This window comes from Macaca thibetana, chromosome 7, assembly GCF_024542745.1.
Source record: "Macaca thibetana thibetana isolate TM-01 chromosome 7, ASM2454274v1, whole genome shotgun sequence".
Taxonomy (NCBI): Eukaryota; Metazoa; Chordata; class Mammalia; order Primates; family Cercopithecidae; genus Macaca; species Macaca thibetana.
In genome coordinates, this window is record NC_065584.1 from 7,351,060 (window position 1) to 7,366,348 (window position 15,289).

The window sequence follows — 15,289 nt, forward strand, 5'->3', positions numbered from 1 at the left end:
CCTTATAGTTCTATTTGTCTGTTAAAAATATGTACCTGTTATTAATTTTATTGAAAAGAAAAAGCTAAAGTAAAAAAGAAAAAAGGAAGAAAATGAAGGATCAAAGAGGTGAAGTGATTTCCCCAAGGTAACACAGGATTCAGAGCTAAGTGTGTCTGAGTTCATACTTGGGATAGCCACAACCCTGCAGCCTTGCCCAGCCCTTGGCCTGTTGCTGGAGTTGGGGTCTACGGGACCAGCCTCCAACCTTGAAGACAGATCACCTTCTGCTATGAGATGTTGCTGATGTGCAAGCCTGTTGGAGACATTAACCTGATGAGCCTTTACGAAACAGAAAGGCCTTTTCACTTGTCTGACCTTGCAGGCTGATTTGTGGGGATTCAGTGTCCACCAAAGCCCCAGCCCAGTGCCATCAAATCAGTAGAGCGTTCTCTAAGTTGGCAGCATTGTTTTGCGAGCCCATGGATGAGCTGTTCTCCAAGGTCAGCCACAAATGTGTCAGAATTCAAACCCAGGGTCTGGGTGTGAATTCAGGTCTCAGTACCTGATGATCCTCAGCACAGTGGTGGGGCCAGTACTGAGAAGTACACGGAGTCTGGAAAGTACGGCCTGGTCTTGGCAATGTGGTGGAGGTGGGGCTGGATGGACCCTGGAGAGAGCAGCATGTGAAAGGCCCAGGTGCATGGCCTGGGAGCTGACATGGGACAGTGTAGCTGGAGAATAGAGCACAGGGTGGGAGAACCAGGGGGTTGCAGCGAGAGATGGGCAGAGATGGAAGCAGGGCTTTGAAGGGCCTTGCAGGTTGCCATTGGTCCCTTTGGCCCTGATATCAGGGTAGCAGTGAAGGCTCGTGGCCATCACAAATGACTGTCTATGCTCACCTCTCCTCTCCGCTTTCCTTCCCACCCCCACCCCCACCCCCACAGGCCCTGACTCTCCCTTCCAGAGGCTGCCCATCAGTTTTCACCAGCAGAGCTTCAGGCCCCAGGCTGCCTGGTATGAGGGTGCCCTCAGCTCCCCAGGCCTGTCCCCAGACAGTCCAGCTGGGGGACCCAGGCAGTCATTCAGCCTCTGGGGCCTCCACTGACTCCCTCCCAGGGCTGCCATGGGCCTGAACACCAAGTAGCCTCTAAAGTGCCTGGCAGGGGGTCTGGTACTCAGATGATGCCCAGAGATGTTAGTTCCTTAGCCATCGTCCCGCTCCTTGGTTTATATCAACACAGGTATTAACGTGCCTTCTGTGAGCCACTCTCTGCTTACTGGGGAGATACAGAGATGAAAAGTCAGTGGGTGTAGACAAGCAGATGGCAGCACAGGGTGGGGTGGTCGGTGCCAGTGGGAGGAAGATGCACAGGGTATGAAGAAGCCCCAGAAGGCCCTTAACCCAACCCCAGCGGGGGCTGCAAAGAACAGTCGGAGCAAGCGAGGGGGAGGGGAAGAGGGAAAGGGCGTTCTGAGCAGAGGGCACAGTCTGGGTGAGTCTACGCCGGCAAGGAGCACGTGGCACGCCGCGGGGGTCTGGCGGGAGGCCTGGCAAGGATTTGTGTCTTTATCCCCAAAAAGCCACTCCGGGGTGTGAAGCACCGCCGCTAGGTGGGAAGGGAGGCGACAGCAGCGGCTCCAGAGCACCTGAGCGCAGGTCCGAGGGCCCGGAAGAGCGGAAGCAGCGCCGCTCAGGTCTCCGGCCCCGCTCTCTGGCCGAGGTGTCAGGCCTGACGCCCCGCCCACAGCTCGCTGAAGGGCTACGGGACGCGTGGGTTCAGACTTTGCCCCCCTCGCTGGTTGGCCCGAGCAGAGGACACATGACCCAGAGCGGCCAATCCTCGCGCCTCAGGGACCCATGCCCACTATTCCGGAGCCCGGCCCGCCTGATTGTCCCGCGCGGGAGCCTTCGGAAGACTGGCCGGCAGGGGGCGACAAAGGGCAACTTGAGCCGCCGGGACGCGGTTGTGCAGGCCCCACGGCTACCGGGCAGTAGCGATTTCCAGGACGGCCGGGCGACCAAGTTAAGTGACCTTTTTATGGCGTGTGTGGTCGCCGAGGCTGCCCCGCGTCTGACATCCCCGGGGCAGTGGGCCCTCCTTGTGTGGCCTGGCGCTTGGTTGCTGGCCCACCCCGCTCTACCAGGCCTCAGTTCCTAGTCTCTTGAGGGTCTGGGCTTCTGCAGGGACGTAGGAGTTACAAAACGCGTCCTCTGCCCATGTCCCCCCGTGTTTTTTGAGGTCTTGACCTCCACCTCCCAGAGCTCACGCTGCTTCCTCCAGGAAGCTTGTCTCACTCGAGCCCCACCCCTGACCCCCGTGCTCTTGGGCCCACAAACAGGCCCCTGGGCCTTGACGCATGGTCATCTGGGGACGCCTGTCCCAGAACGCAGAGCCTGGGCAGAGCCCCCTCCCCAGCCAAGGCCCCAGGTTCGTTGGGGGTCCTGAGGCTGGTAAAGGCCGCCTTTCGTCAGGCTGAGGCCATGAACTTGGCATGGGCCATCACCATCCACAGTCGACTAGGAGGAGATGCAAAGGGAGAGGCCCCTGCCGAGGCCTGGGGTCCCCACGAGGCGCGGGAGTTGGGGAGCCGAGAAGTGTCCCCTGACTTCTCCCACCCCGCCCTGAGCCTGTCCCCATCTGGACTTAAGCTCTCGACCACTTCAGAAGTGGGCGGGTGGGGGGTGATAATTTGCCAAGACATGCACAGAACAAAGCTTCTGGAAACAGGCTCTTCCAGAATTCAGCAGAGCCTGCTGGGAAGGCCACTCACCCCCGCGGGTGCAGCAACGGTTTTGCCAAAAACACGGGACATGAAATTAAGCCTTACCTATTTATCTTGGTGATAGCCTCTCCCAGAGAAGGTCAGCTCTAAAAGGGAAAAAAAGTCTATCCCCTGTTATAAATAAATAAATAAACACACACACACACACACACACACATATATATATATATATATATATATTTTTTTTTTTTTTTTTGAGACAGAATCTCACTGGTTGCCCAGGCTCGAGTACAGTGGCGCAGTCTCGGCTCACAGCAAGCTCTGCCTTCCGGGTTCAAGCGATTCTCCTGCCTCAGCCTTCCGAGCAGCTGGGATTACAGGTAATGGCCACCATGCCCAGCTAATTTTTTTGTATTTTTAGTACACATGGTGTTTCACCATGTTGGTCAGGCTGGTCTCAAACTCCTGACCTCAGGTGATCCGCCCACTTCAGCCTCCCAAAGTGCTGGGATTAGAGGCATGAGCCACCGCGCCCGGCCTGTTACCATTTTATCGAGTGTCGTATTTTTAATATATATATATATATATTTTTTTTTTTTTTTTTTTTTTTTTTTTTTTTTTTTTGAGACGGAGTCTCTGTCTGTCGCCCAGGCTGGAGTGCAGTGGCCGGATCTCAGCTCACTGCAAGCTCCGCCTCCCGGGTTCACGCCATTCTCCTGCCTCAGCCTCCCGAGTAGCTGGGACTACAGGCGCCCGCCGCCTCGCCCGGCTAGTTTTTTGTATTTTTTACTAGAGACGGGGTTTCACTGGGTTAGCCAGGATGGTCTCGATCTCCTGACCTCGTGATCCGCCGGTCTCGGCCTCCCAAAGTGCTGGGATTACAGGCTTGAGCCACCGCGCCCGGCCTTTTTTTTTTTTTTTTTTTTTTTGAGACGGAGTCTGGCTCTGTTGCCCAGGCTGGAGTGCAGTGGCCGGATCTCAGCTCACTGCAAGCCCCGCCTCCCGGGTTCACGCCATTCTCCTGCCTCAGCCTCCCGAGTAGCTGGGACTACAGGCGCCCGCCACCTCGCCCGGCTAATTTTTTTTGTATTTTAGTAGAGACGGGGTTTCACCGTGTTAGCCAGGATGGTCTCGATCTCCTGACCTCGTGATCCGCCCGTCTCGGCCTCCCAAAGTGCTGGGATTACAGGCTTGAGCCACCGCGCCCGGCCTATTTTATATTTTACTCATTTTTTTTTTTCTTGACTAGTTACATTAACTATTGATTTATACACACACACATACACATATTTTGCATGAATAGTTCTGTTGGCCAGGCGTGGTGGCTCACACCTGTAATCCCAGCACTTTTTTTTTTTTTTTTTCCGAGACGGAATTTTGCTCTTATTGCCCAGGCAGGAGTGCAATGGCGCAATGTCGGCTCACTGCAACCTCCTGTGCCCGGGTTCAAGTGATTCTCCTGCCTCACCCTCCTGAGTAGCTGGGATTACAGGCATGTGCCACCACTTCCGGCTAATTTTTTGTATTTTTAGTAGAGACGTGGTTTCTCTATATTGGTCAGGCTGGTCTCGAACTCCCGACCTTAGGTAATCCACCCACCTCAGCCTCCCAAAATGCTGGGATTACAGGCGGCTCCGCCGCGCCCAATCCCAGCACTTTGAGAGGTCGAGGTGGCCGGATCACCTGAGGTCAGAAGTCCGAGACCAGCCTGGCCAACAGTAGAGATGGTGAAACCCTATCTCTACTAAAAATACAAAAATTAGCTGGGCGTGGTGGTGGGCGCCTGTAGTCTTAGCTAGTCAGGAAGCTGGGGCAGGAGAATCGCTTGAACCCAGGAGGCAGTGGTTGCAGTGAGCAGAGATCGCACCGTTGCACTCCAGCCTTGGCAAGAAAGCAAGACTCCGTCTCAAATTAAAAAAAAAAAAAAAAAAAAAAAAAAATGGCCGGGCGCAGTGGCTCAAGCCTGTAATCCCAGCACTTTGGGAGGCTGAGGCGGGCGGATAACCAGGTCAGGAGATTGAGACCATCCTGGCTAACACGATGAAACCCCGTCTCTACTAAAAATACAAAAAAATTAGCCAGGTGAGGTGGCGGGCGCCTGTAGTCCCAGCTACTCGGGAGGCTGAGGCAGGAGAATGGCATGAACCCGGGAGGCGGAGGTTGCAGTGAGCCGAGTTTACGCCACTGCACTCCAGCCTGGGTGATAAGAGCAAAACTCCGTCTCGCGGTGGCGGGGGGGAAGTTATATTGTTTACCTCTTTTCTAAGTCATCATTTTACACTTTTTATTATTTCTTTCCTTTTGTCTCCATTGATTTTTTTTGTTTGTTTTTTTACCCCTAACTTCTTTTTTTTTTTTTTTTTTTGAGACGGAGTCTCACGCTGTTGCCCAGGCTGGAGTGCAGTGGCGCGATCTCGGCTCACTGCAAGCTCCGCCTCCTGGGTTCACGCCATTCTCCTGCCTCAGCCTCTGAGTAGCTAGGACTACAGGCGCCCGCCACCAAGCCCGGCTAATTTTTTGTATTTTTAGTAGAGACGGGGTTTCACTGTGGTCTCGATCTCCTGACCTCGTGATCCGCCCGCCTCGGCCTCCCAAAGTGCTGGGATTACAGGCTTGAGCCACCGCGCCCGGCCACCCCTAACTTCTTGAGTTAGATGCTTCGTTCATTAATTTTCATTCATCCTTATTAACATGAGTATTTAAAGCTATGAGTTTCCCTCTGTGTATTGCTTTAGCTGTTTATCTTAGATTCTGATATGCAGTGTTTCAGATGTTGTTTTCTAGATGTTCTGAAGTTTCAACTCGATAGCCTTTCTGATCCAAGAGCAACTTAAGAGTTCTTAAACTTACAGGTAGTTAGGTCATTTTGTTTTCTAGTTTCTTTATTAATTTCCAGTTTGATTTGCATTGTGATTAATGCAGTCTGTTCTACATATATTTAGAATATATTGATTTTTAAACAATAATTTAATATGTAGTTGATCTTTCTGAATGTTGAACTGTCCATCTGCAAAGGTGTAGTCTGTTTTTAGAGTAGAGGGTTTGATATAAATAAATCTATCTCAATAATTATATTATTAGGTCTTCCCTAAACTTACTTAACTTTTTGTACACATACTCTGTGAGAGGTGAGTTAAAATTTCTTACCACTGGTGTTTTTATTCTTTCTCTTTGTATTTCTTTTGGTGTATAAATGCAGATACTGTGTTATTGGTGCATATTAGTGCATGTTGTTTGGAATATAGTAGATGATGGTATATAGTAGATGATGAATGCAAGTCATTGTGACTTACATTCATTATTATTATAAAGTGCTCTTCTTGGTCTCGTGTTTTGTCCTGAATTTGATCCCTGCTTTCTGTTTGTGCACATTTGCCTATTACCTCTTGTACCATCTTTTTATTTGCATTCTTTTTGAGTTGACTTGTTTGGGGAGTGTCTTTTGCTTCCTGCTTAGGGTTGAATGTCAGCAGGCATTTCCCTTTAAAGATGAGTTTAATCCAACTGGGCACAGTGGGTGATGCCTGTAATCCCAACACTTTGGTAGGCTGAGGTGGGCAGATCACCTGAGGTCAGGAGTTCGAGACCAGCCTGGTCAACATAGTGAAACCCCATCTCTACTAAAAATACAAAAATTAGCTGGGCATGGTGACACGTGCCTGTAGTCCCAGCTACTCAGGAGGCTAAGGCAGGACAATTGCTTGAATCCAGGAGGTGGAGGTTTTGGTAAGCCACAGTCATGCCACTGCACTCCAGCCTGGGCAACAGAATGAGACTCCATCTCCAAAAAAAAAAAAAAAAAAAAAGGTCAGGCACGGTGGCTCACGCCTGTAATCCCAGCACTTTGGGAGGCCGAGGCGGGTGGCTCACGAGGTCAGGAGATTGAGACCATCCTGGCTAACATGGTGAAACCCTGTCTCTACTGAAGATACAAAAAATTAGCCGGGTGTGGTGGCGCACACCTGTAGTCCCAGCTACTTGGGAGGCTGAGGCAGAAGAATTACTTTAACCTGGAAGGTGGAGGTTGCAGTGAACCAAGATCGTGCCACTGCACTCCAGCTTGGGCGACAGAGCCAGACTCCCTCTCAAATAAATAAATAAATAAATAAAAGAATAGATTAATCCATTCGTGGATTAATAAATTAATGGGTTAGCATGTGAGTAGAACTACATAGATGCCTGAGGGCTTGATGGAGGGCTAACCTTGAGAGTAATTAATTTAGGTATCTGGCAGAAGAAATTTATTTCTCTTCTTTTCTTTTTTTCTTTTTCTTTTTCTTTTTTTTTTTTTTTTTTTTTGAGAGGGAGTCTCGCTCTGTCGCCCAGGCTGGAGTGCAGTGGCGCGATCTCAGCTCACTGCAAGCTCCGCCTCCCGGGTTCAAGCCATTCTCCTGCCTCAGCCTCCTGAGTAGCTGGGACTACAGGCGCCCGCCACCGCGCCCAGCTAATTTTTTGTATTTTTAGTAGAGACGGGGTTTCACTGTGGTCTCGATCTCCTGACCTTGTGATCCGCCCGCCTCGGCCTCCCAAAGTGCTGGGATTACAGGCGTGAGCCACTGCGCCCGGCCTTTTTTTTTTTTTTTTTTTTTTTTTGAGACAGGGTCTAGCTCTGTTGCCCAGGTGGAGTGCAGTGGCACAATCTCAGCTCACTGCAACCTCCACCTCCTGGGCTCAAGTGATCCTCCCACTTCAGCCTCCCAGTAGCTGGGATTACAGGTCCACGCCACCATGGCTGGCTATTTTTTGTATTTTTAGTAGAGACGGGGTCTTGCCATGTTGCCCAGGCTGTTATGGAACTCCTGGGTTCAAGTGTTCTTCCCACCTCGGCCTCCCAAAGTACTGGGATTATAGGCTTGAGCCACCTTGCTTGGCCAGAAGAAATTTCTAAGTGTGAAGTGAAATAAAATGCAGAGACGAATCTCTAAATTGAAAGCATTTTATTTGAGAAGCAAGAATGGCAATTTGGGGCATATAAACAGACCAGGTAGTTTTCAGTATGTCTGAAGAACAAAGGGAAGGTTGGAGGTTTTATAAAAGAGAAATGTTATACGTTGTTTTAAAAGGAAGTTCATGGCTATTAGTAAAGTTTTGGGGAGCTGACAAGCTTTGGTGAGCAATGAGGATGCCGTGGGTAAAACTAGTCTTAGAGTTGCACCAAGTTGTTCCAGTAACCTGTAGGTAAACCGGTGTCAGGTTACAACAGGCAGTTTCAGCAGCCAGGTTTGCAGAGAATGACGTTCTTGGAGCAATGTTATGTGACCCCAATGCTTTTTCCTCCTGGCCTCTCAACTCTGTTTTAGTTGGATCTGGCAACAGTATCCTGATTGTATGATCAACTTTCACATTAGCAAAATGGAGACGGAGCTGCATGGTGACTTATACTAATTATTCTTTTTTTTTTGTTTGAGATGAAGTTTCGCACTTGTCACCCAGGCTGGAGTGCAGTGTCGTGAATTCAGCCAGTGCCACCACACCTGGCTAATTTTTGTGTTTTTAGTAGAGATAGGGCCTCACCATGGTTGCCAGGCTGGTCTTGAACTCCTAGGCTCAAGTGATCCACCTGCCTCAGCCTCTCAAAATGCTGGGACTATAGGCTGGGCCACCATGCCCAGCCCTGCCTAATTTATTTTAAAAAGGAATTTATTTCTTACAGTTACAGAGGCTGAGAAGTCCCAGGTCGAGGGGCCACATCTGTTGAGGACCTTCGTGTTGGTGGGGGCTCTCTGCAGAGTCCTGAGGCAGTGCAGGGCATCACATGGTGAGGGCTGAGCATGCTAGCCCACTCTCATGATAACCCGTCAATCCAAGAGCACACTAAGCCCTCATGACCCAGTCACACCCTAAATGCCCTACCTCTCACTATTGCTACATTGGGAATTAAATTCGAACATGCATTTTGTTTGTTTGTTTTGTTTGTTTTGAGACAAAGTCTCATTCTGTCACTCAGGCTGGAGTGCAGTGGCACGATCTTGGCTCACTGGAACCTCCACCTCCCTGGCTCAAGTGATTCTCCTGCCTCAGGCTCCCAAGTAGCTGGGATTACAGGTGCCCACCACCACTCCTGGTTAATTTTTGTATTTTTAGTAGAGATGGGGTTTCACCGTGTTCGCCAGGCTGGTTTTGAACTTCTGACCTCAAATGATCCACCGGCCTCAGGCTCCCAAAGTGCTGGGATTATAGGCGTGAGCCATCACGCCCAGTCTGAACATGCATTTTGGAGGGGACAAATATTCAAACCATAGCATTCTGCCCGTAAGTTCCCCAAAACTCATGTCTTTCTCACATACAAATATAGTTATTCCATCCTTGTAGCCCCAATGCTGTAACTAATTCCAGCACCAACTCAAAAGTCCAAAGTCCAGAGTCTCATCTGTAATCCCATGAAATCAAAACAAGTTATCTACTCCCCAGATATAATGGTGGCATGGGCATAAGGCAGACACTCCCATTCCAAAGGTAGGAAGAGGCTACATGAAAGGAGGAACAGGTTCCACGCAGCTCTGCAACTCAGCTGGGCAGGCATTAAGGATTAAAGCTGGAGAATGATCTCTTTTGACTCCATGTCCTGCATCCTGGACACACTAGGACAGGTTGGGCCCCAAGGCCCAGGCAGCCCACTCCTATGGCTTTGCTGGAAGCATGTCTGGCTGTCTGGGTTGGAGTGCAGTGCCTGAGGTTTTCCCAGGTGGATGTGGCATGCTGCTGGGGCTCTGTAGTTCTGGGGGCCTACAGTGGTCCCACTCCCATGGCCACACTAGCCATTAGCCTGGTGGGGACTCTGTGCTGCAGCTCAGACCCCACATTTCCTCTGGGCATTGCTCTACGGGGGGCTGTCTGTGGTGGCTCTGCCTTTGTGACAAGTCTCTTCCTGGGTCCCCAGGCTTTCTTTTTTTTTTTTTTTTTTTTTTTTTTTTTGTTGAGACGGAGTCTCACGCTGTTGCCCAGGCTGGAGTGCAGTGGCGCGATCTCGGCTCACTGCAAGCTCCGCCTCCTGGGTTCACGCCATTCTCCTGCCTCAGCCTCCTGAGTAGCTGGGACTACAGGCGCCCGCCACCGCGCCCGGCTAATTTTTTGTATTTTTAGTAGAGACGGGGTTTCACTGTGGTCTTGATCTCCTGACCTTGTGATCCGCCCGCCTCGGCCTCCCAAAGTGCTGGGATTACAGGCTTGAGCCACCGCGCCCGGCCTCCCCAGGCTTTCTTTTGCAATCTGGGTGGAGGCTGCCAAGCTTCACAGCTCTTGTGTTTTGCAAGTCTGCAGAATGAAGCTGGGCACGGTGGCTCATGCCTGTAATCCCAGTACTTTGGGAGGCCAAAGTGGGAGGATCACGAGGTCAGGAGATCGAGACCATCCTGGCTAACACAGTGAAATCCCGTCTCTACTAAAAATACAGAAAAATTAGCCAGGTGTGGTGGCAGGCGCCTGTAGTCCCAGCTACTTGGGAGGCTGAGGCAGGATAATGGTGTGAACCCGGGCAGAAGAGGTTGCTGTGAGCCAAGATTGCGCCACTGTACTCCAGCCTGGGTGACAGAGCAAGACTCCATCTCAAAAAAAAAAAAAAAAAAAAGGAAAGAAAAATCAGCTGAGCGTGGTGGTGGGCACGTGAAGTCCCAGCTACTTGGGAGGCTGAAGCAGTATAATGGTGTGAACCCGGGCAGAAGAGGTTGCTGTGAGCCAAGATTGCGCCACTGTACTCCAGCCTGGGTGACAGAGCAAGACTCCATCTCAAAAAAAAAAAAAAAAAGGAAAGAAAAATCAGCTGAGCGTGGTGGTGGGCACGTGAAGTCCCAGCTACTTGGGAGGCTGAAGCAGTGAAACAGGAGACTCGCTTGAACCTGGGAGGCAGAGGTTGCAGTGAGCCGAGATCACATCATTGCACTCCAACCTGGGGAACAAGAGCTGAACTCCATCTCCAAAAAAAAAAAAAGTCTGCAGAATGAGCGCCGTGTGAACTTCTGCCAAGGTTTACGACCTGTACCTTCTGATACTGCAACAGGAGCCGCACCTGGGGCCCTCTGGAGCCACAGGTGAACCAAGCATGGAGCGCCGTGCAGGGGTGTGGGGAACAGTCCCAAGGCAACCCTGGGCAGCAAGCCCATGGAGAGCCACCCCCACCCCCAGGCTTACCCCCTGACACCACTCTGCCTCCTAGGTCTCTGGGCCTGTGACGGGACGGGCAGCCTCCGTGCTCCAGGGCTCTCTGCGTGCCTTTGGCAGTGTCTTTCTTTTGTCGTCTTGAGGCATGACACCTGGCTTCCTTCTACGTGCTAATCTCTTTAGCAAATATTCACTGGGCTACACCCATGGTTTCCTCTCCTGAACGTACTTTTCTACCCTCTATATGGCCAGGCTGAGAGTACTCCAAATCCTCCTGCTCCGCTTGCCTTTTTTTTTTTTTTTTTGAGACAGGATCTCACTGTGTTGTCCCAGGCTGGCGTGCAGTGGCGTGATCTCAGGCCACTACAGCCTCAACCTTCTGGGCCCAAGCGATCCTCCCACCTCAGCCTCCAGAATAGCTGAGACTATATAGGTGCACACCACTGCACCCGGCTAATTTTTTGTATTTTTAGTAGAGATGAAGTTTTGTCATGTTGCCCAGGCTGGTCTCAAACTCCTAGATTCAAGGATTCCACCCACCTCCCCCTCCCAAAGTGTTGGGATTACAGGTGTGAGCCACCAGGCCCTGCCTCTGCTTTCCTTTTAATGATTAAATTCTGTCTTTAGATTATTCCTCTGCTCCTGAATCTTTTTTTTTTTTTTGAGACAGAGTCTCCCTCTGTCGCCCAGGCTGGAGTACAGTGGCGCAATCTTGGCTCCTGCAACCTCCGCCTCCCAGGTTCAAGGTATTCTTCTATCTCAGCCTCCTGAGTAGCTGCAACTACAGGCACATGCCACCACGCCCGGCTAATTTTTGTATTTTTAGTAGAGACGGGGTTTTACCATATTGGCCAGGCTGGCCTCGAACTCCGGACCTCGTGATCCACCCGCCTCAGCCTCCCAAAGTGCTGGGATTACAGGCATGAGCCACTGCACCTGGCCTCCTGAATCTTATACTAAGAATAATTAGTGCCCGGGCGCGGTGACTCACATCTGTAATCCCAGCACTTTGTGAAGCTGAGGTGGGTGAATCACTTGAGCCCAGGAGTTCGAGACCAGCCTGGCTACCCATGGCAAGACCCCATCTCTACTAAAAATACAAAAATTAGCCAGGTGTGGTGGCGTGGGGCTATGGTCCCAGCTACTTGGGAGGCTGAGGCACGAGAATTGCTTGAACCAGGGAGGCAGAGGTTGCAGTGAGTCAAGATAGCAGCACTGCATTCCAGCCTGGGCGACAGAGCGAGACTCTGTCTCAAATAATAAAATAAAATAATTTAGCCAGTTTTAGATGTTCTGTTGTAAGCAACAGAAAGAAGACTAAGACATCACATATTTTATATATATATATAATATCCTTGTGTCAGAGGTGTTTGAACTAGAGTGATTCCATCTTGAATAGGAGCCGGGTAAAACGAGACTGACACCTGCTGGCCTCATCCCAGGAGGTTAGGCATTCTAAGTCACAGGGTGAGATAAGAGATCATGAGAGAGACAGGTCACAAAGGCCCAGCTGATAAAACTGGATGCAGGCCAGGCGCGGTGGCTCACGCCTGTAATCCTAGCACTTTGGGAGGCCGAGGTGGGCAGATAACCAGGTCGGGAGATCGAGACCATTCTGGCTAACACGGTGAAACCCTGTCTCTACTAAAAATACAAAAAATTAGCTGGGTGTGGTGGCAGGCGCCTGTAGTCCCAGCTACTTGGGAGGCTGAGGCAGAATGGCGTGAACCCGGGAGGTGGAGCTTGCAGTGAGCTGAGATCACGCCATTGCACTCCAGCCTGGGCGACAGAGCGCGACTCTGCTTCAAAAAAAAGAATAAACCAGGTAACATATGCCTGTGGTCCTAGTTACTAGATCATCTCTTTTTTTTTTGACACAGGATTTCGTTCTGTCACCCAGGCTGGAGTGCAGTGGCGTGATCTCAGCTCACTGCAACCTCTGCCCCCTGGGCTCAACTGATCCTCCTGCCTCAGCCTCCTGAGTAGTTGAGACTACAGGTGTGTACCACTATGCCCAGCTATTTTTTTGTACTTTTACTAGAGACAGGGTCGTGCCATTTTGCCCAGGCTGGTCTCAAACTTCTAAGCTCAAGGGATCCACCCATCTCAGCCTCCCAAAGTGCTGGGACTACAGGCATGAGCCACCATGCCTGGCCTGAACAACTTTTTTCTTTTTTTGAGACGAAGTCTCACTCTGTCGCCCAGGCTGGAGTGCAGTGGTGCGATCTTGGCTCACTGCAACCTCCGCTTCCCAGGTTCAAGCGATTCTCCTGCCTCAGCCTCCTGACTAGCTGGGATTACAGGTGTGTGCCAACACGCCTGGCTAATTTTTGTATTTTCAGTAGAGACGGGGTTTCATCATGATGGCCAGGCTGGTTTCGAAGTCCTGACTTCAGATGATCCACCCGCCTCGGCATTCCAAAGTGCTGGGATTACAGGCGTGAGCCACCTCACCCGGCTCGGATGTGGTTTTTAAACAAGCACTTTTTAAATGTCTATCTCTAGTTTAGTCTTGGGAGCCCTGCTCCCAGTCCTCCATCGGGTCTGCTTTCCTCAACGTCTGTTTGTCAGGCTCTGCTCCTTCTTGGGTCCGTTGCCCCTTTCATGCTGTGTGTGCCGTCTCCGGGTCACGGGCTGTCTGACTCCTTGCTGGCTCTTGGGAGGTGTGGGAGGGCAGTGTGGAATGTGTTCTGCAAACACAGGGCAGTGGAGGCCTTTCTGCAGGGGCAGCCAACACTGTGGTGGAGGCTGTTGGGTGGAGGCCCACCCTGTCCTGGCAAAGCACTCTGGCCGGGGATTTACAGTCGGGGCCCTCTCGAGAGGTAACCAACACCCCACCCCTGCTGCTGCCTCGCCCAGGGGCAATGGGGGTGTGGAGGGAGGCCAAGGGGCCACTGAAGAGTAGCTGGCCATGGCAGCCTTCCTCTCAGTTTCCAGTCCACAAGAGTCCCTGCTTTCCAATGCTGTGTGTGTGTGCGTGTGTGTATGTGTATACACTCCCAAACTTTATATTTAAAATAAACTGTATTTTGGCCCAGTGGGGTGGCTCATGCCTGTAATCCCAGCACTTTGGGAGGCCAAGGTGGGTGGATTCCTTAATTCCAGGAGTTCAAGACCAGCCTGGTGATCTGCCTGCCTCGACTTCCCAAAGTGTTGGGATTACAGGCGTGAGCCACTGCACCTGGCCTAATAAACTTTATTTTATTTATTTATTTATTTATTTTTTTGAGATGCAGTCTTGCTCTGTCGCCTAGCCTGGAGTGCAATGGTACAATCTCAGCTCACTGCAACCTCTGCCTCCCGGGTTCAAGCAATTCTCCTGCCTCAGCCTCCTGACTAGCTGGGATTACAGGTGCCCGCCACCACGCCCAGCTAATTTTTGTATTTTTAGTAGAGATGGGGTTTCACTATGTTGGCCAGGCTGGTCTTGAACTCCTGAGCTCAGGTGATCCGCCCGCCTCGGCCTCCCAAAGTGCTGGGATTACAGGCGTGAGCCACCGCGCCCAGCCATAAACTTTATTTTTAAGAACAACTTTATATTTACAGAAAAACTGTGATCATAGTTTAGAAAGTTCACCTATATGCCACACCCAGTGTCCTTTATTTTAATATGATAATAGGGTGCGTTTGTTGCCTTTGATGGACCAATGTTGATACACTATGATTAACAATGGTCCAGCTTTACTAGGCTTTCCTTAGTTTTACCTAATGTCCTTTTTCTGCTCCAGGATCCCATTCAAGACACCACATTACAAATGAAAATGTATTTTCTGTCATTTCTGGGACCAGGGACAGGTTGAGGAGGCAACACCGTGAAGCTGGGTTTCTGGCTCCCCAGGGACTTGGGGAGCACTTGGCAAGGGCATCAGGTTTGATTTCATGCATCCTGAGTGTCTGTTCCACACCCAGGTCTCCTTCAGTGTGTCCTCTGACTCGTCCCCTCTCTGGCATTGGTTTCCTCATCTGGAAAATGAGGGCCTGGGTGAGTTTCCTCTGGATAGGCGGTGGCCTGGGGCCGAGGGAACTGGCAGGCTTGGTGTTGTCCTGAGGGTGGAGCTGGGGCTCAGGGCGGTAGGTCTCACGGAGTTCAACACAGGGGTGAAGGCTCTGATTTTGGAAGCTTTTTAACTCAAAGGTCAGGGGCCAGAGTCCTGCCCCAGCCTTGCTGTTAATTCCTCTGTGCCTCAGGCAAGGCGCTCCTCATCTCTGGGCCTCAGTCTCCTGATCTGTAAAGTGATGGCTGGTGGGACGGCTTCTGAGGACCCTTCTGGCTGGGAACAGAGCAGGCTGCCCTGGGAACAATGAGTCTTCTCCCAAGTGTGCAAACTGGGCTGGGGGGCCTGCTGGGTGTGGCAAGGGGTGATGGCCATGATGGCACTGTGGGTCCTCCTGCTGATGGAAAATCTGGCCTCTGTGCCCACCTTTCCCATGGCTATTTCAGGGGATGGTGGCTGGCGGCTGCAAGACACCCATGCCCTCCTTCTTG

General features: G+C 51.2%; 1 long non-coding RNA gene across 1 annotated transcript; it reads left to right on the top strand.

Moving 5' to 3' along the window:
- The first annotated feature begins 1,930 nt into the window (after positions 1–1,930).
- LOC126958457 (uncharacterized) lies at positions 1,931–13,049 on the top strand. The gene is made up of 3 exons (XR_007727196.1): positions 1,931–2,005; positions 2,970–3,086; positions 12,684–13,049. It is a non-coding gene; the product is annotated as an uncharacterized LOC126958457 (long non-coding RNA).
- The last annotated feature ends 2,240 nt before the right edge of the window (positions 13,050–15,289 follow it).